The 22,355-nt window shown below is 35.1% G+C and overlaps 1 protein-coding gene across 1 annotated transcript in view; it reads right to left on the bottom strand.

Annotated features, from left to right (window-relative positions):
* Nucleotides 1–22,355, bottom strand: part of LOC109535953 — a 149,480-nt gene that overhangs the window by 87,383 nt on the left and 39,742 nt on the right. Inside the window, exon 2 of the mRNA XM_048670331.1 lies at nucleotides 5,433–5,455. The gene's annotated coding sequence lies outside the window, so the exon portion shown is untranslated. The remainder of the gene's footprint in view (nucleotides 1–5,432; nucleotides 5,456–22,355) is intronic.

Below are 22,355 nucleotides of genomic sequence, written 5' to 3'. Positions count from 1 at the left end.
TAACCATTCAAATGTTTGGTGTTGTAGGGTTTATTTATAAACACCCATATTCGAGGTTATGAGAACAGGTTGACATTTTGTCAACAAATCTTGTTAAATTTACCGTTTATCCTTGTCTATCTTACTGTCAGTCTCTATAATTCCATGGTTACCGGAGTTTTAAATAATTCCGGAGCAACAGGTATTTGCGCAATGTTAATTAGGCAGATTACCTTGAAAAACATTGCTGGCGTATTTGTGATATAGTTTTTTGCAAATTTCTCAGTTTTTAATAACAATTAGTTTCTTTTACTATTTTTTCTGTACTCTTATAACAGCGCCAGACAACACCTCCAGAGGAATGACGCCAATTTTGAATCACCCTGTATACATTATGCTCCAACTGAACAAGAGATACAGCATGCAGATAATTCAGCCACCGGATACCGAACAATTTAATGGAGATCTGACGACAGCTAAAAACCAACAAAATACGAAGTTGAAGGTTATAATTGGTGACTTCAATGCTAGGATAGGTCGTAAAATTGCGATAGACAGTCCTAACATCGGTAATTTTGGACTGTGCACGTGAAACAATAGAGGAGAGATGATGCTTGACTTTATGAATGAAGAACAAATGAACTGCATGAAAATGTTTTTCAAGAACGAACATCAGAGAAAATTGACATGTATAAGCCAGGATGGCGCAGTTAATACCGAAATTCACGATATACTCACCATGGATAGACGGTCCTGTACCGATGTATCAGTTCTTAGCCGTTTTAATACCAGAAGCGACCACAGAATCGTAAGAGCCACAATAAATAGAAACACGCGCTTGAAGAGAAAAAAGCAAATCGGTAAAGCTCTTCGTCCAACAAGAAATCAGCTCAAAGACAAAATGGAAGAAAACAACGCCCAAATCAACAAAAGACTAGAACAAACTGAAGATCTGAGAAATATGGGTATAAATGACCATATAAGTAGCAGCGCAAAAAAGTATGTTCCATGGCAGGAAAAACTAACACGAAACTCTGCCATAGCTCTAACGCACTCCCAACAGAACGTAGAAAAATGGACAGAGATTCAATAGGATACCGAGAACTAGACACACGAGTAAAGAAAGCGATTAAAAGTAACCTAAGATCTCATAACACAAAGATCATACAAGAAGCCATCGAAGACAACATGAATATGAAAGTCCTCCGATGAAAAAGGGCAAATGGAAATTCGCTCATATACCTAATTAAGAACCAACAAGGACAAGTCGTGGCAGAGAGGGAACAGATCACATCAACTATCCAGCACTTTACAGGGAACTCTACAGCCAATCGATACCTAAGCCAAACCGTATAGACCAGGTGGTCCTGAATGAGGTCTCCGAGGATATCCGGGAGATTGAGACTGCAGAGCTGAAAATGGTACTAAAGCAGATGAAAAACCGAAAGGCTCCAGGAGAAGACCGCCTTACAACAGACATGGCGAAGAATGGGGCAACGACTCTGGAGAAAGCACTAATCATCCTTCTTAACAAATGCCTAGAGGAGGGAAAATTTTCCGACGCCTGGATAAATAATATAATAACTCTCTTCAAACTCTCTACGCGACCGAACCAACATCGAAAACTATCGACCGATCAGTCTTTTGTCCGTTTTGTGTAAGCTACTTACCAAAATCATAACCAACCGACTCAACAAAAAGTTTGATTTCTACTGGTCCGTGGAACAGGTCTGGTTCCGAAGCGGTCTAGTACAAAAACTCACATTCAAACGGTACGCACTCTTATTGATAAGTGTACCGAATATAATATCCCATTACACCTCGCATTCGTCGACTACAAAAAACTTTCGATTCGATAGAAACCTGGGCGGTGCCAGAGGCAAAGGATATTGCAAGGATTGACTCAACATATACCAACCTCATCAAAGATATCTACAAGGGTGGTACAAAACATGTCAAAATAGAGAAAAATATGACAACCGATAAGATCCTCATACGGCGAGGCGTAACACACGACAGGGCGATTCAATTTCTCCAAAATTATTTACCCTGGGATTAGAAGACGTGTGTACGAACTTGACATGGCAACAAAAGCGAGACAACATAGACGGAAGATTTTTGAGTCATCTCTGATTCGCCGACGACATTGTGATTATGAGCACCAACCAGGACGAACTTAGCACCATGGTATGCGAACGAAAGAAAGAGTCACAGAAGGTAGGACTAGAAATGAACCTTCAGAAAACGAAGATCATGACTTCAAACAACACCAACACCAATGTCAATATCGATAACCAAACACTTCAACTAGTGTAAGAATATAGATATCTGGGACACAACATCAGGCTAGGCAAAGAGCCTGACGAAAAACCAGACAGCCGAGATAAGGATTATAATCAGGTTGGCATGGGCAGCATTGGAAAACTCACATATATCCTTAAAGAACCGAAGATACTAGTTAATCTGAAACCGAGAATATACGATGCCTGCGTACTACCAGTTATATTGTACGGGCTCGAGACAGTCAATATGACTAAGAAAAGTACACAAAACCTGCGGATTTATCAACGTGCGATGGAGCGTGCTATGCTGGGAATTCGCTTAAGAAATAGACAAAGGAACGAAGATATCAGGGCAAGAACCAAAATGAGTAACGCCATAGAACAAACTGCAAAAAACAAGCGGCGTTGGGAAAGACACGTTGCGCGAAATGATGAGAAATGGACGAAGATCGTTATGCAGTGGAGACCACGGAGAACAAAGAGAAGCAGAGGCAGACCCATGCTAAGATGGCGAGACGACATACAGAAACTAGCGGGAAAGAACTGGATGCTCCCAATCCAAAACAGGTCAGTATGGAAGGAAATGGAAGAGCTCTATGTTCAGGAGTGGATTAATACAGGCTGATAAAGAAGATAACTAATATTTTATTAAAAACCATCTTTTGTTTTAGATTTAATACCATATGCATTTCAGATTTAATAGCATGCCAAATACAAATAAACTAGCTAATATTTCCGCAATATCGGAAACGACAATATTAATAATCATAGCGCCTTCCCCATTTGTGAGATTGCTTTAGTCAAAACTCATTCTGCATGAAACTTTTGTGTTACCCGTAATGAAAACCCACTTGCACGTAGCCCGTAAGTTTTAAAAGGTGCAGTTGCTTGAGCGTTCACGCCCCCAGCATTTTCTTTGCAATTTTTGGTTGAAAAATGCCACAATTTGCTTCTATTTTACGAATGTTCCAACTTTTCCGATTAAAATTTAACGAGACCCTCGTGATGCTCCGCATAATGTATATAATGTCTCGAAACCTTTGTTTTGATAGAAACTTGGCGGGTCGTTAATCTTTTATACCGTATATGTGTATTAAATGTTTTGAGTGCTTCCGTGGAAGTATGAGGAGTTTACATTTTCAATTTTCACATTTCTGTTATTCTTGCCGACAATAATACGATCAACGATCCATTGCAAAATTTACATCACGTTTCTTTCAGAGCATAATACTGCTTACTTTATGACAGAGTTAATAATGCGGATAAAGTATTTTTAATTTCATAAGCTTTTATGAGCGCTCAGTTAGATCTTTATGGTCATATTTGGGAGAGAAGGTCCGCAATTCGCAGTTCGAAGCGCATGAAAAGACAAAACAACTCTTAATGCACAGAAATAATATTATCTCAAACAACCCCGTCGACGAGTAGTCGTTTTAAGAATTCTCATTTATGTAAATCCGGAGTTTGAAAGTTATTCTTTTGTCAAGCGAGACGCAAAAAGCATAATCCGACAAAATAAAGGCAGATAGACATAACCATAACATTGCATGAAGCGAGAAGAGAATGCCATTATGTCACATTGCCAACGTTGTAACATTAGACCATTTATCTGATTTATAAAGGGAGATATAAAGTGAGTTTCTAGGAACGGATACGGAAACGTTATGTGTAATTTAATGCTGATATTATTTTCAGCCGAAAATATCACAAATATATTTCCTTGCTACCTCAGAGTTACATGCAATTGCGCCAAACATATGGCTTTCCCAAGGGACTTTGGAAACTGGTTTTGGGGCAGAGCTAAAACTGGGTTACCACTGAAATATATCCCGTTTGAACATAAGTTTAAACTGATTCCGCCTTGTTGCAAAACTGACATCGCAAAAACGTGAAATACTATAAGATCGCTAGTCGGATGTCGCATCTAATTTAAATTTTAGCTATCGAAACTACGTAAAGCATTCAATGTAAAATCAATCAATCTACTGGCATTTTCGGCAGCATGTTCCATTTTCAAGCAAAAACTGAAATAGGTCTGGACCATTTTACGTAATCAACTTTGCGAAAGTTTCTTTAGTTTTCGTTTTACTGCACTATATCCTAATAAAAAACTACCTCTATTAAGGACCGGGATTCAGTCAGGCCAATAAAAGGTGCAGCGCACTTATGTATAGACGGGTTTAATAGGGCTATTATTTTCCATTACGTTTTGGTTTAGTGTTCGAAAAGAAAGCAGAAATAGATAATATTGTCTTCAGGTCCTCTTCAGAGTTTCATTAGTCTAGTAAAACTGACGTAGCTCGCTGAAACAAGGGGTAATATTTTATTAAGCGCAATTTACTGAGAAAAACACTATAATTTCGTCTAACACTTTGTTATAAGGTTGTGCGGGACAAATGGTTGACTATATCAATGAACATAAAAACTAAGGGCCAACAGTACTGAAGCAAATGGGTTTACTTTCTAACAAAAAAATGTTGGTAAGAATTCAGATAAACTCGCAAGTATTTAGTCAGTTTCCACCACGAAAAAGCAGCACAAATTAAAGACATTTTGAACCGTTTTAAAATTTTTGAACCACTCAGGAATATTAAAGTTGCACGAAATGAAGAAGTAGAACATTGAAAATCAGTATGATTATTCTGCTTAAAAAGTTTACTGCTTGAACCAAATACAGCTGACTTCAAATATTGATGGTTTTACGTTTTATCTTTTAAACTAATCAAATTTTATAGACCAGATTTGCTGTTCTATATTCAAAAATATCCCAATCTATGTGCACACTATCCATAAAGTTCTGAATTTGACATAAAAATAAGTTCTGTCATCCATCCCATTTTAGCGCTTTCTGCAAATCAAGCTTGTGGAAGTCAGCTTTTCACGAATGGGAAACTTTGCCTAAAGAGAAAAACAAACTAATCTAAAATTCCGCCGAACAAAAATTACTACTTGCGAAAGGGGCTCCTGTAATTTTGTCTTCGCCTTGTCTTTTACTTCCACTTCATTTAATTTCAAGCAATGCCTTGTACACGGAATTTTGATTGCAAATAACGATTGATTTTTCGAGGACAAAAACTATTAAAGGCCCAGATTTTGAAGCGATTAAGCCCAAGTTGGAATTGGATTCTCGGGACCCACATTGATTTGAGTAGACAAACAATTCACACTTACCTCTGAGGGTGTTGACAGTCAATCTGGAACAAAAATGAGGATTTTAGTAGGTTTCGACTTCAGTCTTAAAGTTTCTGTGTCCAGTCTAATGATAATTTGCTTTCAGATCTTCTCCTGATCAACAATTGTCGGAAATTCTAATCATTTGCACAACTGCATGAGCACACTACTAAAAACCTGGGCAAAACGAAATTCATGTTTCGCTTAGGGAGATTCTGTATCATGTTGCTCCACCGGTGCTAAATGTTTATTTATTGGTAAGGCTGATGCAAGCAAATTGCTGGCAATTTTCAATACGTCGGATCGCTCCGATTTACCGCCTGCCATTATGAGAGTTTTTGTTTCCTTTCGACGATACCAAAGATACCGGTTATATATAAATCTCTCGACGGACGATTTTAGGGCATCCATTAGACCTAATAAAAGCCAGAACACCAATAGACGTAAAACAAAAGCTGCCACAAAATTTTACTTCGCATCGGACCTTCCAGGCAGGGAATTATGTCAATATAAATTATTTAAGAGCTGGATTGAAAATTAAGAGCTTTACTTTAGCTGCAATGGCCTGGGCTGTCTAATTCATTATGCAGAACGTTTCAGGCCAGATGGAATGACGGATTCTTTTTGGAAAAGCAAATTTTATCTAAAAAATTTCGCGTTGAATTTCCATTTAGTGGAAACATATTTTATTACTAAAAGGTTGAAATCAACTCTTTTGTGGAAACCTTAGAAGTTCCATTACATGCACTAGTTCATTGCTGTTGTTAAGCTTTAGCAATTTCCTACATACGAACTTCTGAAATTCTTTCACGTATTTATTTGACTTTTGCGAAATTTATAATCCGACAATTTGCATCTGAAAGCTGCTTCGAGAAAATTGGCCTCAATTAGTTTAGCACAGCCCACATCAGGCCAAACGCCGTTTCGTTGTAGAAACCGCTGCGGTTAGCAATTCCACGAAACTTTTACGTCTGTAATGAAACTCAGCTTTGAAACAGCTATTTGAGGTCATTATGGGCTGCTCTGGTCTTTATGATCGTTGATTAGATCTCAATAAAACAAAAATAAAGGTCGGTTTATTTTCGACGGATTGTTACAATTTTACACGAACTTTCCCAGCTGCAAAATTTGCTCAAAACTTCTCTTTTAGAACTTCATTGCCGTGGCGGACTTCCAGGTCTCTAAAATATACATGCTTCCATTATTTATAACTGTGGTATTAGAAACTGAAAATGTTGGAATAATATGCGAGCACGTTTGCCCCACACATAATATTCGTACATTAACTCATGATAGGTGTTTTGAAATGATCCAGAGAAATGGCAGGATTAAATTATTGCCAACAATATTTTTGCAACTTGAAGCAAAAGAGGAATGCTGAACTAGTTGACTGCAACATCTGAGACAAACATTATATTAAAACGGAATTTAAACAAAATATTCCCGTTATTACGTTCAAGTGTGGCTGTGATTTTTTCATTTTGACGCTATTTATCAAGCCACTTAGTGCAAGAGTGTAAAAAAGTGTCGTATTAATTGAGTTATCTGAAAGTAACCTTGTGTCCCGGGACAAATTTTAAATACATAATTATGTGAAATATTTCATCGTTCTTCTAGTTAGTCAGAACATTGTTAGTGTAACTTTGAAGTCAAATGAGTCGCTTTCAGTAATTAACATAAACGTTCCTTAGCCTCCAATACAATTAATTATTGAATTCCTGGCAATACGTTTCTGCCGATGAAAGTTAATTATAAATTCTAAATTAGATTTTCTGTTCGACAACAGACTACAGAAGCAAAATTTATCGAAATCCCACATTTCTATTTGTTGAATATTTTCTCGAACAACATACTTTGTTACCTACTTATTATAGTACTAGTAGTATAATAATTTGTTTTTTACAAGAATATTTTCATAAATCAACTATATTGTTACATATGTAATTGCAGTTGAATTACGAAAATTTCAGGTACATTCTTTGCTAACAATTCATATCTGGTTGAAGGGCAAAATGCCGGCAAACCAAACGAAATGCAAATTTAAATGGCACACAATAACTTAAATATTGATGATAAATATGAATAAGCATTTTTAATGGTTCCCTGACTGACAGGGGCAATTGCTCTTTATACGACAATCAGATAGAGGATTTACTATAAAGCATCGTGGAAATAGACAACATTTTTGGGCATCGAATCAGTTTGCTTAAAAAATAGGCGACAATAAAATCAACTAGCTAAATTTCAGAATTTTACAGTTTTAGCAGAATTACTCTTTTTTCTAAATGCTGAATTTTCTAAAGATCTACTTAAAATAATGGCAATCTTAAGGCATTTTTCGCGAAAAATTATGAAAAACATTTTATTAGAACTCTCGCCTCCTTCGTCGCTTTGTAAAAAGTTTTGAAATCTCTTTCCAGCTTCGAATTTGAAACAAAAATCAAATAATTTTCTATCAATAAACGAACTGAATAAGCAAAAGTTTATAATAAATTATTTAGAAAATTTGTCACTTCCATTCCTCTGAAAGCTAAAGAGTTAAAAAAATTAGGTTTTTTAGCTTCACTGATGAAAAACGCAAAAAAGTAAAATTTGCTGATTATTTTCTTCTTTTCTGACAATAATGGGGTCTTTGCAGCCGTAAATGACAAAACTCAGTTTGCTAGAAAATTCGCCTCATTCATCGGTTGCAGGTATCTTGAGAACACCCTTTTCAGCTTCGCATTCAGTACAAAAACCAAATAATTTTATTTAGTTTTTTACTGAAAGTATTTAAGATTATCTTGTAAAAACGACCAGAGAGCAACAATTTTTACCAAAAATAATTAGGAAAGTGCGCCGCCCTCATCGCTCTGAAGATTTTTAAAATTTCTATAATAGGTCATTCCAGTTTTAGCAAAGTTTTTTTAAGCAATTCTGCCTACGAAGACAACACTTTATTTTCTAGTTTTCCTTAAAAATACTGAATAAATGAATACTAAATAAATTTTAGTAGAATACTCGTGTCCTTCGCCCTGTAAATCAATGTCCCCATTGTAAAAAGTTTCGAAATCCCTTTCCAGCGTCAAATTTGAGACAAGTATCAAATAATTTTCTGTCAAAACAAGAACAAAATTAGCGAAAATGTATAATAAATTATTGGGAAAACTCGTCACCTCCATTCTGTTGAAGACTGCACGTACAGCTTGTTAAAAAATGTTGTTTTTTAATTTTGACGGATTTTTTTTGCTTTAGTTTCCACTCAAAAACGCTCTATTTTGTAAAGTTTCACTTAGAAATACTTAAGATTCGAAAGATTTACGATAAATCTATAGCTTTGTAGCAATTTTACACAAACTTTTTCAGCGTCGAATTCGGGACGAAAACGAAAATAATTTCTTCTCCAGTTAGGATTTTCTCAAAAAGCGATCACAAAACTAAGTTTTTAATCAAAAAGGAAAAAAAAATTTGTTCGACGATTTTCTTCTTTTCTGACACTAATGGGAGTAATAATTTTTCCTAGATTTTTTTCAAAATTCTTTCACCGAACAGAACAAGTGAAAGTTAATTATGAATTATTCGGAAAACTCGACACTTTTGTCTCTGTGAATAATTTGGTTTATTATTTTTTTTTTTTAGGTTCCGGTTTCTTCACTTTTAGATCAACATTTTTAAACAAAACTGTCTCTAAACGGAAAAACGCGGTTTTCCTAACGTTTTACTGTAAAATACTAGCAAAGTGAGAGTCTTTTATGCAAAAAAGTTAAAAGATGGATTTTACAAGAAAAGTCGTCGTCTTTACAGTTTGGTATTCTTTATAGTATTTTTCGAATACCCGTTTTACCCTTGAATTTGGGACAAAATCGAAACAAAGTTATTTGGTTTTTTTTCGACAACAATTAGGTTTTCTCAAAAAATGACCAAAAGCATATAATCAATATTTGGAAAACGCGTCAAACGAAATTTTTTAAGATTCTTCAAAATCTTCGGATTTTGTCGTTTTGGGCAAAGTTTCAAGCAATCGTATGCACATAAGAAATATGTTGATTTTTTTCTTGTTATATACTAAAATATCGCCACCGGTCATGAGTTATAACTCATTATCCAATGAGTTCAAACTCATTAACTCAGAGAGCGGCAAAAAATCAAAAGCGCAACTCAACACAGTGTTACCCAGGCCTGTAAAATTCGAATTAAACCATTTACGGCGGCACATAGCTAATTTCAAAATAATTGCAAGACTTTAGAGTCAATATAGAAGTAAAATAGGGTGAAAGTAAAATTACTTGTATATGCGGTAAACAATAATTTAATTATTAATTAGTCAAACAAATAGTCAATCGTGAAAATTACGATAAGAAGTTTGAACTTCATAAATTTTGAAAAAGAAGGTATTAAAATATTGTCTTTAAAGACAAACGTGACCTGCCAGGATCTTGCTAAGATCATTATGCACCAATAAAATAGATTAGACTCGATAGAATACCAAATGTGAAAAATTCATGTTTTTCTTGCTTCATCGGGCCGAATAAGCAATAAAAGCGCTGTGCAATTAGTCCGAAATATGTTTTTGCTCGTAAGTTGTGTACCTTTCTTATCATTGTCCATTACGCAACAGAGACTAAAAAAATAGTGAGAATTAATATTACATTAAATGTCGTCAATTCTTACATTTTGTCTGATACACTTTGATATAAATAAGCATAGTTATGCCAAATCCGCTGTATATAGAAACCAAATCATTTGTTGCAAATGCCAGACCTAAAAGGTCGTCATTACATGATTTCCAAATGTTGTAACATTCAATATTGATTACACCACAGCCTCCATATAGTCATTAACACAATACCATTCCTACCAAGTCAACAGTATTAGATTAATCAACTTAGCTTATGTAAATGAATATATTACAGTATTAAGGCTTCCCAACAGCAATGCCAACACAAGCAAACTGATTAACAGTAAAATCGAATGTTAAAATTACACAATTACAGTTCACTTCACTTCAATACAATTACGCGATTATTGCAAACAATGCGCAACTAAATATATGATCATTTTAAACGTGAGTAATTGTCCAAGTCAAATATCACAATTTTTAGAAAATGGTTCTGCTACAACTGGACTGTGTCAAGAATTTAACACAAAAGTTCGACATCTTTATTGCTGCTCGTGGGTAATTCTTAAAACTTGTTTCGTTAAAAAAAATACTGTTTACCTTTAGTAGTTAATGCATCTTGAGAGTCCGTTTACTAGGGGAATAATTGGTTAAATTGTCTAAATTTATAATACAAAATGCCTAATATGACTGGCTTGTATTATATTGCCTGAGTTCACATGGTTCTTTGCAGTGATAAATATTTCGGTTCAGAACCAAAGGCTCCAATTGAGAACAATGCAAAAACTACAAAGTATAATAAATTGAACACAATGATATTATTGTGGAAGATATAATTTAATAAAATTATCCCGTGTCTCCAGTTCTCAATTCAACTTCTTGCTCTAAACCTTTCGAAAGCTCAAGCCTTCTGGTATCAGTTCCAAAACGTCTCCTGATATATCTCCCTTTATAATCCATATTATCGTGACCAGGAAAACTGTATTGAGGATTACTTTTTATTCTGCCATTTTCTCTTAGCTTCCGGCTTGTTCTGTTTTTTTTCTGCTCCTTTGCAAAAAATTGCTCCATTAACTATTATCCTCCTCGAATCGGCGGGACATGGCCAAGTCACTTATATTACTCGTGTTTTGAACCAGTGAAATCAAGCTCCCATTGTAAGCTCTACTCTCGTAATTTTGTCCTTTTGCAACTCTTCTCGTTCTTATTTCGGAACAAGATTGTGAAATGTTGGAAAGACTCCCTGACCCTTATCTCGAGGTAATAAATTTCATTCAACTAAGAGCTGTTTTGTCCAATGCAGCGTCGCATCGTCCACGGAAAGCTAAGGGGTGTTAGTAAAAGAATTATTCTATTAAGTAAACGAGCGGTCCTGTTCGGAGGAATTCTATTAATTTGTCGAGCTTTGGATTGAATCACTTGTATATGGAACAGAAATCATTTCATCCGGGAACTGGAGCTGATTGTCAAATTATACGAAAACTCAAAAGCGGACTTATTTAAGCTGAAGGAGTCTTTTGTAGTAGGATTTGAGTATCAGCAGAATTACATATTGCGCTAAGGCACCAATTGCTACTTTCTCCTTCTATTGGTTCATACATGAAGAGGCCTTTTTTTGCTGCTTTAAAACTATCGATTATCAATTTCAGAACTGACAAATTTTCGAGGATAATCCAAATAAAGAGGTTGGAGTTTCACGTAGTTGATCAAAACTTCAGTTTTGTTAAGCTGGATTCAGCGAATTTTCCCAATTCTATTTAAGGCAGGTGATAAATATTGATTCAAAGCCATTCATATTTTGTTATATCTTGGCACATTAAAAGTTTGCGAACAACAGCGAACCCTGAAAACTTCTAGCTTAAATCATATTTTCTATTAGCTCGCGAGCTTAAGACGAAAACTTTGTAACTGGATTAATTATGATCAATGCGAAAATTAAGCTTTTCATTTGCTGTGCTTTTGCAACTTTTGCTGGGTGAAAAAGCACTTCTTTATCTGTAGGAGTTTGTACTTTGTTCAACTTTTTTGAACTTCAACTATTATTGAATTGAATATCTACTTCCTTAGACGAGTTTAAAGCCTTTCGAAATTGAAAGAAAAATTTCAAGTTTTCAGACGCTTGAGTTGCAAGCTTTGCATCTTTGCCTGATGAAGATCACAGTTTTAGAGTTTAGAGAAAACGCTGTTTTTTTTAATGTTGAATCATTGTATAAGCGTGAGAAGTGCACCACAGCTAACTAAATTAATTAAAATCTTGCACGACGACTGGAAAGCTGCAAGGAATCGTTTGATTAACAGTCACCCTAACTAATTTCGAATTACATGAAAAGCTCATGGAGCAATTCTTGCGCTTTAGACAGCACGGCAACATCTGCAGAGTTCCCAAAAATTAAATGAACTGGAAACGAATATACATGGGAAATTTTAAAATTTAAATAATTTTCCGTTTAACTCGAAAAGCAGTACTAGAGCGAAACTCGTTTGGGTTTATTAGAAGCGGGTTATAAAGAGCAACTGATGTATAAGTAATCATACTAGAACAACCCGCATGGTCCAGTAAGGTCATGAAAGAACAGAAACTAATTTAGAATGGATAGTGTTCTCTAACTGATTTTCAGCTGTATGTTTTATCACTTTTTGATATCATCATTCCTTGAGCGTCGGTCAATTAAAATGATTTATGGTTTCAAGCTCCTCCAATATTATGACGAGATTTCATTCATTTTCAGCAAGTAATTTCGTTGCAAATTTGATACTTCTTAGTCGATGGCTTGGGTATAATAAAGCTATATCCATTCATATCGGGAACCACATCGATTTTGCAATTTTCGTAAAGTTGCGCTAATACCTGCCCTTCGTAGGAAATGCTCAATCATATTTTATCGAACTTTAATAAACAATGTATTTTATGAATCTATTTGCCTCGAGTCTCTAAGTAGACTTTCAGCTTGGGATCTTAGGCTTCGTAAGGGGAATCTTGAGCACAAACATATGAGACGTTGTCGTCAATGGATTTTCGGATTCAATTAAGTATTATTTAGTGGCTTGAGATGAATGTGAATGACGAGAATTATCCAAATATAACTGGAGATTCCCTCTTTGGCAATCTTCAGCTCGTCTGCTGGAACAATGTTTGTTAACTCACAATGCCCGAATAGCTCACAAAAGTGTATTATACATTTTCAGCGCTGTCTAATCCAGCGACACAAAAATACTCATCTCGTTCATAGCTACGTAAAATTACATTGTAGATTTTCGGAAAAACCAACTACAAAGAAACCATTTAATAAAACTTCCAGTCGGACGAACAGATCGGACAGGCAATGAGAGTCGCTGTCTAAGGCAATAATTTAACACTTAAACTAAACGCCGTTCCCGTGTTCACGTAATGTCATTTTTCGGTGCTAAATTTTGCTGGATTGTGGATGCTGTTAAAGCAGAAGATTTATTTGGATGCATTGGAACTTTAAAGTAATTGATCTGACTCAATGAAGTGGGATCAAAATGCTAAGATGTCCAGGGAGAACAGGAGCTTTTTGTGCAAATGAAGAAAACAAACAAGAAACAAGAAAACTACACACTTTAATACACGCTTTTTGTGCAAAAACAAGAAAATTACACACTTTAATACACGATTTGTTAATTCCTGTTCATTTTAATGTTTCTGTAATTCAGTACAATTTGATTTTTTTTTAATCGGCACGAACACTACAAGAGAATTTTTGAGAATTTTCAAATGACCAAAAAACAATAAACAAATATTGTCTTACTTAGTTTTTAGGTCCGACCCAACTAAACCATCCAAGTAGACAATAATTTCCTAAAAATTATGTGATAAAATAGGGAAATAAATTAAAAACGTCCAATAAGCTCTTAACGAATATACCGGAGGCACATATAACTGCTCCTCGAGCCGCGGAATACAAACTAACCAATAAATTTCTATATCCTATGAAGATAATTATCGTGAACAGCGAAATCCTTTTAGCCACACAAATAAAACATTAAGAGAAAACAATGAAACGAAACGCTTCTCCCGAACTAAAAATATATTACTCCCTAGACTAGATGGCCCAAGAACGTATCCGCTCCTAAGTAGGAAAACCCTTTTCTAAATTTCGCTTAAGGCGTTGTAACTTCTTCGGGAAGCGTTTTCGGATATAAGGGAGCTGGATTGGCATCTTCCTAGCCACAGATTGCACCATTCGGGATTTGAAGTGGGAAATCCTATAGACATGCTAGAAATAAGTGATAATATATTCTGTTAGAGGCCTCGGGGAGTGCGATGGAGAGCTGTAACTAAACTGGATTACATATGTGCATGTAGATTTATGGGGAAGCATCGGAAATAAACGGCAAACAGGTCGCATGTCTTATACAAAAATCCAGTTTCCTTTGGTACTACCTAGAAATATTTCTGTACTATGCGATCTATATAACTTTGATTATCAAATGAAATTACACACTCTAAAAAACTGAATTGTTCAATATTCAAAACAGTCGACTAAAAGCGTTTAAACGGGAGAATGCAAGCAAAGATGTCAACATGGAATTTAGAGGCTACGACACTAAAAATGAGACTAATTTATCATAAAAAATGTGTGTCTCTTCGATCCTTGAACTCTTCGCGTCTTAGATTTATCACATATTATGCCTAGTTTATGCTTCTATTTTTTCCTATTGCTGCTTGGTGTCTCTTTTGCAGAGCGAGTTTGCTTTTTGGATTACGGTTAGTCATATTTTTCTTCGGTGGTAAGTTGGTTTAAACGCTCTTAGTCGAGCCATAAATTATTTTTATTTATATTGCCATCCTTTATATTTTTTATACGGCCAATTTGTTTTCGTTTGCTCCGTTTTGTGTTTTATAGTTTGTGTTTTGGTACTATTCTGATTTTATTTGAGTAGTTAAAAGCGTGAAATAGCAAAAAAGTATAAAAATGTTTATAGACCCATTACCAAAACGAGTCCAACTTTCTTAAGATGAGCATACGGCTTAAGTTTTTCAATTAAAATGTATGTACATTTCCAATTGGTGGTAAGTGCCTATTCAGAAAAATCGGTCGATTAAGCTTGAAAAACGAAGAAATCAGTTTGGTGAAATTCAAAAAATGATATTTGTTGTCTGCAGGAAGAGAGAAGAAGGACTATGGGAAAGGAAAAGCTTATGTTGTTCCCACAATTGCACCGACTGGAAACATATTCTAAACCTCTTCAAATATCGATAATTTGCACAATTTAGCTTTAGTGTTCAAATTTACAAATGACGTAAATCTATTAGTAAATAAACGGAGGAAAAACCTGCTATATTTTCAACGCTTACCATTTTTTGCGATGCATTTAAAGGAATTTTCATACGATCGATCGAGTCGATATCATTTAAAATGTCCCGTAAAATTACTATTCTCGCAAGGAAAATTTACAATTTTATTTTTACTGATTTTTGCAAAAACCTTGCTTACCTATGGCAAGAAAAGCCGATTTATGAGAACGAACGACCTCTTCGTAAGTTTGCATTAAAAATAAAATCGTCTAATGGCCCTGACAGAATAAAATAGGCTGAATTAAATAGTCTCCTTCGTAACCTATCTAAAGAAGCTTCAAAGTCTCAAAAATAAAACCCCCTTTATATCGTTTAAAACTGTAATTTTGCTTCCAGGGAAACTGTATCGTGAATTTTTCAGCAGCGTAAGAGCCCCTTTGGGCGAACCAAGCTTTGGGTATTTAAAAACTTAACCTTTTGAATTATTTCGCTCCAGGAAAGTAATGCCATTTATGCTTTGCTCAAAGGGCATAAATGAAAAGGGCTTATTGGAAGTGATTTTTATGTTTCGCAAATCATTTTCTGAGATCAATAGCGAAATAAGTTTTACTTATTTAATATAAGCTTCAACTCCCTTTTGCTAAACTCGTATTTGCATTGGGAAACTTAGGCAAAATCTACTAAATACAAAACCCGTTTTAAAATTACTACTGGAAAGTGAAGAATACACCAGTCTGAAGCAGACTCTTCAATCTCAAGAAGCGTAACCGATAGTTTGCAACGTAAGTAATGGAGTAATTACTGTGCTGCAATGGAATCCTTTTAGTTCAGTAAACAAAGCATTAAAAGTAAAACAATAAAAACTGCTTCCGAGAACTAAATATATATTGTGTTGCGCTAAACTCGATCTTCCATGGTGAGCTCGAAATTCCTTCCTAGATTGCTTAAAAGCGTATAAACGTTCAGGAGTAATGTAAACTTTCAGTGTAAAAAAACCCAATTTATTTGATTATACTTTGTTCTGCGGCAAAACACCGTACGGAGGCTTGGATGCAGTTTATGGGCCATCTAGAATCAATTAATTTGCTTGAAATTATCCTTTATCACCCCTAAAAAAAACGAGGAAAATGACGCTAATGGCGGTCTAATTCGTTTTCTAGCTGGATCAGCTATTGAGCATAGTGAACTATTTAACAAAAACGCATAAAAGGAAAGCATGTGTAATTGTTGCTGCTGGTGAAATCGGCTTCGCCGCCTTGGTGTGGATGGTTTTTATTGATTCGGTTTCCGACTAGGCAAATTTATTTCATTTTAACCGTTTATGTAGGCTCTTTCTAAGTCTTCTGAAAAAATATGTAAATGGTTTTTAAATTTTATCTGTATCCAACAAAATTGGCGTGGTCAAGAACACGATTTTTCAGATGTTGAAGCATTGGGCTGAAGCTGCATATGCGGATCCATAGTTAGCGGAAATACAATTTGATTGAGTTGAATGGAAATTGTGGCTCTTGGCCTAGGAAATCTTTGAGATTTTATGGGAATCAGAATGGAAGCTAGACATGAATCTAACCACTTTATCCAAGTGAACTTTTCCAGATTTTGTCGAGGAAGATGTTTTTGTTAGAGATCAAATCCAAAGTCGATATCGAATGTGAAATATCTGTATAAATTAGAAGAGCAAAAATTTACAGTTATTACACTTGAGTTTGAGTTATTACAAAACATTTTCAGTTAGGGTTCGATATTAATTTTAAAACGCATGTGGATAAAACTACCTTATAAATGAGCAAAAAACATTTCACTATGCAGTGTTAAAATACGCCTGAACTTTAACAGCGGGTTTTGGTAAAATTTTAGTCTTCAATCGGTTGTAGAATAAAATATTTTCGTCCTGTAAATTATGCAGCGAAACAGGTGCAGCTGATGAAATCAGAATAGAATAGTGTTTTTTTTTTAATTGAAAGTGCCTAGTATAACATTGAATATTAATGTCATGTTTTCAACCATGACGCGCTTTTTTATGATTCAACTGTATTTGCAAAATCTCATATTTTCGATTTCCCCAAGTTTTGTTTAAAATGGTTAAAATTAGAACCAAAATTCCCGATCTGAATATCTGAACAATATGTGAACAAAAGTAACATTTTCACTTACCTAGCCCGTAAGACCAGAGAACCTCTTGTTTTGAAAAAGTGTGTACTGATATTTTAATATAACCAAAATTCAAAATGCAGGCTTTGGTGGAAGAAAAGTTCTGTTCATTCCGTTCACATGTTTACTTCCGAAAGCTCATGAAGGCTAAAGTTCACCACGTAATCGGGACGGCTCCATTCACTACCGACTACCACAAAATTCAGGCCGGCATTTTCGGAACCATGTGAGCCAGCATAAATTAAAATGTCCCAGCTCTTTGTCCAGTCAATTTCCCAAGCAGCAAATGCAATTTTCCCTTCATAATGCGATCCTTCTCGTGAGTGCATCTGGGTCGTTTTACATTAAAGTCGGGATAGTTTTACACATTGTACCTCATGCAGAATTGCTCATGCTAGACGCTTCATCATGTTTATGCATGCATAGAGAAGTTTTGCCTTTCCAGCGGATGATTTAGGTAACCGCGATAACATCGCCCTGTCGTTTTGGCAACATGCTGCCATTTTGATGGAGATAGTTCATTATGGACCATTCTGCAGGCATCGGCTGTTATTTGTGATATATTGTGACCCCATTTTTTAATGCCAGTGCAACTACACTTAATTAGATGTTGAACACAGTTCTACCGTACTCAAATTTCGCAAGCCTATCGGAGTCCATTTGTTTATTTTGAAAGAGCACAGTTTTTTCAGTTTGTTTTCAGATACTATTTTGGCTTCAAAAGCTAGTTTTAAAGTTAATTTTAAACTTCGGCGTAATGAACCGTGTTAGGATTTAAATCAATTCTACATCGATGTGCTCTGGAGAAGCGCCCAAATTGAAAATCTAGTCAAGCCCGGCAAAAAAATGAGAAACATACATTTTCAGCTGCTAGTAATAAATCATCCTGAGTCAATTTCAAATGTATGCCATGTGGTTCAACATACACATGAAACAATAAATACTAAGAATAACCGCTGTCAGTGCATGGTTCCCAAAGCGCATTTAACTAAACTACATCATTTATAAGCTCGTCATCAATCAGGAATGAACAAAAACCTGATGAAAAATGTGCTGTAATTTATATTCATTTATCGAAAATTGTCAGTTGTCGTTTCAGTGTTTTCAATCTGAAAGGCACAGTGCAAATAAACAAACAACCTGATCAAATTCCAAACGTTTTACTCACTTTCAAGCAACTCCAATTGAGGAAACTAACGCCGTTCTGGCCATTTAATATTCTGAAAATTGACCGAAAAACTGTGTAATTCCCAACATTAAATATTGCGCTCTTATCCTTTTATCTTCGTTTTCTCATATAAACGAGATGCCAAGGCGCTTTTCTTAATTTAATCGTGCAAATTACGTTTCTTTGGAATGCAAATGAAAGCAAAAGCGAAGAATCTAGAAGAGTCTGAAGCGGAGACGAGTAAAAGCAGCGTGAATGCACATTTTTATTTCGCATAGGATTATTTAGAAAATACCGAGTTATCATTTTTACAATGCATTTTTTGTGGAACTCATTTTGGGGAAGATGTTGACATTTTTTGTAACACACTAGATTTTTAGAGTTTATAGACAAGGGCCGACATACAGGGTGATCCAAAACTGGCGTAATTCTTTTTAAGGGGTAATAAGGGATCACTTGGAAGGTACTAGAAAAATATTGAAATTTTCTATATCTGAAATCTTCTAAATCTTTTCAATAATTTCTAGAAGATATTAACAGTTGAAAATCGAATTTCAACTTTGCTATTAAGCATTATTTTGAAATTGTAAGCATGTTGGAATACTGCAGCATTCAAAAAGAAAAATTGCGATATTTGCTTCAAATTACGAACATTTTCTATATTAAAAAAGTTCTCTTCTACAATTTTTTGATGAAAAGTCAAAGCGGCAATGATGTTTTTTGGCATTCACAGATAATTACGGTTGAATAGTCCTTGTCAATAATATCAATAATTTGTCAAACTGTGACTTACTTTGCATTTTCTTTCACGAAGTTGCGGATATGCTATTAGTTCAGGGGAAATGCTCCAGTAAGACAGCAGAAGCTGAAAGAACTTACGCCAGTGGATTACTGAACATTGATATAAATTGAGCAGGAGTTAGTTAACCGAATACGAGAAGCTGCTCGAGAAGAGTACATAATAAGATGATTACACAAGCACTTGTTTGGAGTTACAGACTCAAATGCATGTTTTTGTAATTTGTAAACAAATGAATAATTCGAGGTTATGAGTTTCGAAATAGGTTCCGTCATCCAATGATTTCTGTTGAATTTACCGTTTATCTTTGTCTACCTTATTGTCACTTTCTCTATTTATCAATGGTTACCGGAGTTTTAAATAATTACGAAGCAGCAGGTATTCATGTAATGTTAATTAGGTAGATATACCTAGAAAAACGTTGTTGCCGTTTTTCTATATTGGGCAAATTTCTCAGTTTTTAATAACAATTAATTTTTTTACCTATTTTTTCTGTACTTCTAAAACGTCGCCAGACAACACCTCCAGAGGAAAGACGCCAAATTTGAATCACCCTGTATAAACCGAAACTGTATATAAAAAACAAGCAAGTCGAATATAAATAAACTAACTGTTGAAATCACTAACTACTTCATCATATAACTAATTAACTGCTTAATCAATTGATTTAGATGTGCACGAGTCAACTATGTTTAATCAGTCACAGTTTCGAACTGTTCAAAACTAATGTACTTTTATCAAGAGCCAATAAACAGTAATCTTGAAGAAAACTTTCCAGGCCAACAAAGCCAGCTGAAAACTTAATTCGAATAAACTGCAAAATGTTGTGGCAACGAGTGAGCTAACAATACTTCCTTAAACAAAGCGGAAAGTTTGAGTTGATACACTCAACACGTGGCAATAAATTTGTTTTGAGATAATAAAAGCAAACGTTTCGAAAACAATTAGGAAGTATATGTTTATATGCCTCAATTGGTTCAGGTGCTACGTCAATACCGAAATGCCGGAAGTAATTGAATGCCTGCCTGAATCGAGAAACAAATATAAAGGGCACATTTTTCAAGAATGTGGAAATATGGGTGGATAAATGAGAAGGTTGGACGGCAATTTATTATTTCAGTCCAGATCTGTCGGCGCATCAAATTAAAATCACATCCAGAAATTCAAATCGGTAGAACATGTAATATTTCTGAATGTGCTGGCGTGACGAAGATATAAATAATTCCCTGTTACGCTCAGCGATTTTCCCAAGTGGGTGAGAAATATGCGAAAAACAACAGCCGCTTGTTATGAACAAGCGAAATGTTCTGCCTGCCATGTTGCGACATATTAAAACGAACGACTGATAATGAGCATTCGGATTACCATCCTGAAGGGGTTTTAAGAGCGAGTTGTCAAATAAAGGAAGATTAAAAACGGCGAACGGTGAGGCACTTAAAAACGTTCATAAAAATGAGTTTCCAAAACGCAGCATCCAAGCAAAATGTCACTTCCACTTACTCAAGCTGATGGAAAGTAAAATTTGTACAAGCTGTTAATTTCATAACTTCCCATCGTCAATTTTTGAAGTGCAGAAGTTTACCTTTCAAAATTGCAACAAAGTGATACTGAAGAGGTAAAGTTTTCGAATGAAATTGATCCTGACTTTTTCAGTTTAAAACGGTAGAAAAACGCCTGGTTCTAACTAAAGTCTTTGACTACTAGCTTACGAGGTTATTGAACATGGCCAACATTTCCAAATACATTATTTTTGAATGAAAGTGTTAATGATTGTTTATTTACATTACTGAAACGTTTTTCAGATTAACTTGTGCAAACCAAAACAGTTAGAAAAATAAAATGTGTTTGGAGAACTGCGGTCATTTTATAGCCTTAGTGCATAAAAAGCGAAACTCCAAATTCAGCATGTGATGAACAATTCAAGCAAATGCAATCAATACAAATCAATATATTGCAAAAGAAATGAAATGGTGTGAAAATAACCTATAAAAATAGACTTTCTGAAATCCAATTTGCTAGGCAACTGAAAAAGAAGTTGAAGTGAAGAAGAAGTTTTATTTGAATTAGGCACTGATACTGATCAACTGCAACAATTACTTGCAATTATTCTGCAATGTGTTGCTCATATAGCTTTCACACCCCTGTCCTGTTACTGAAGTATTACCACGACCATTTTTTTCACTTTTTACTGAAAATGTGCTTGTATCTTAAGATTTTGTCAGCCAAATCCGAGGAAAATTTGTCACAGATTTTAAGTATGAGTTATGTGGCCAGATCCCATGGATTCCGCTGTATCAGCAGCTAAGGAATACCGCCAATCATCATTTTATAAAGAAGCATCATGTTTTGCTTATACCCTTGAATTAATGTTAAAGTTAGTCAGAGTACAACCACGCTTAAGTAAACTTGTAACAATTTTAGTAATAAAAGTAGTTTTTAAAAACGCTTTGTCATTCTTCAAACAGTTAACTGGCGCAGTCGGTAGGATCGATTGTATTGATAACATTGCTGATTGATTGCATCGTGCTATCAATTTCGGGTACCGATTGAACTATCGATCGAACAAATTGACTTTGCGGAAATCGTGTCACCTTGTACATAGTGGCTTCTCAACAATCAGAAAACCCATTCCATTGAGGAACTGCCAGAAACCAACATCCACAAAGAAAATTCGGAAAAGAACCAAATCGTCTTTTTCGCCAGAAGATCTATTTATTTTCAGACTCAACATCGCTGAATTTCAAAGTCTTCTGATAGGCAACGACAGAATGACCAAAGCCGTCTTCCTAGTTATGTAAGTGCAATTTAAAATAATATATTTATGTCCGTTGAAAATATATTAGCTCAATTGAATAATTTGAGTATAAACCCTTCAGTTGACTCTGACTCTACTTCTTTACCCAATCAGAAAGTATCAACGAGAAAAAATAATAATAATAATAAGAATA

This window comes from Dendroctonus ponderosae, unplaced genomic scaffold, assembly GCF_020466585.1.
Source record: "Dendroctonus ponderosae isolate FM_Combo_2020 unplaced genomic scaffold, Dpon_F_20191213v2 Dpon_F_20191213_1, whole genome shotgun sequence".
In the NCBI taxonomy this organism is placed as follows: Eukaryota; Metazoa; Arthropoda; class Insecta; order Coleoptera; family Curculionidae; genus Dendroctonus; species Dendroctonus ponderosae.
Note: the sequence above shows the minus strand (reverse complement) of the source record. Positions and strands in the feature narration are given on the sequence as shown.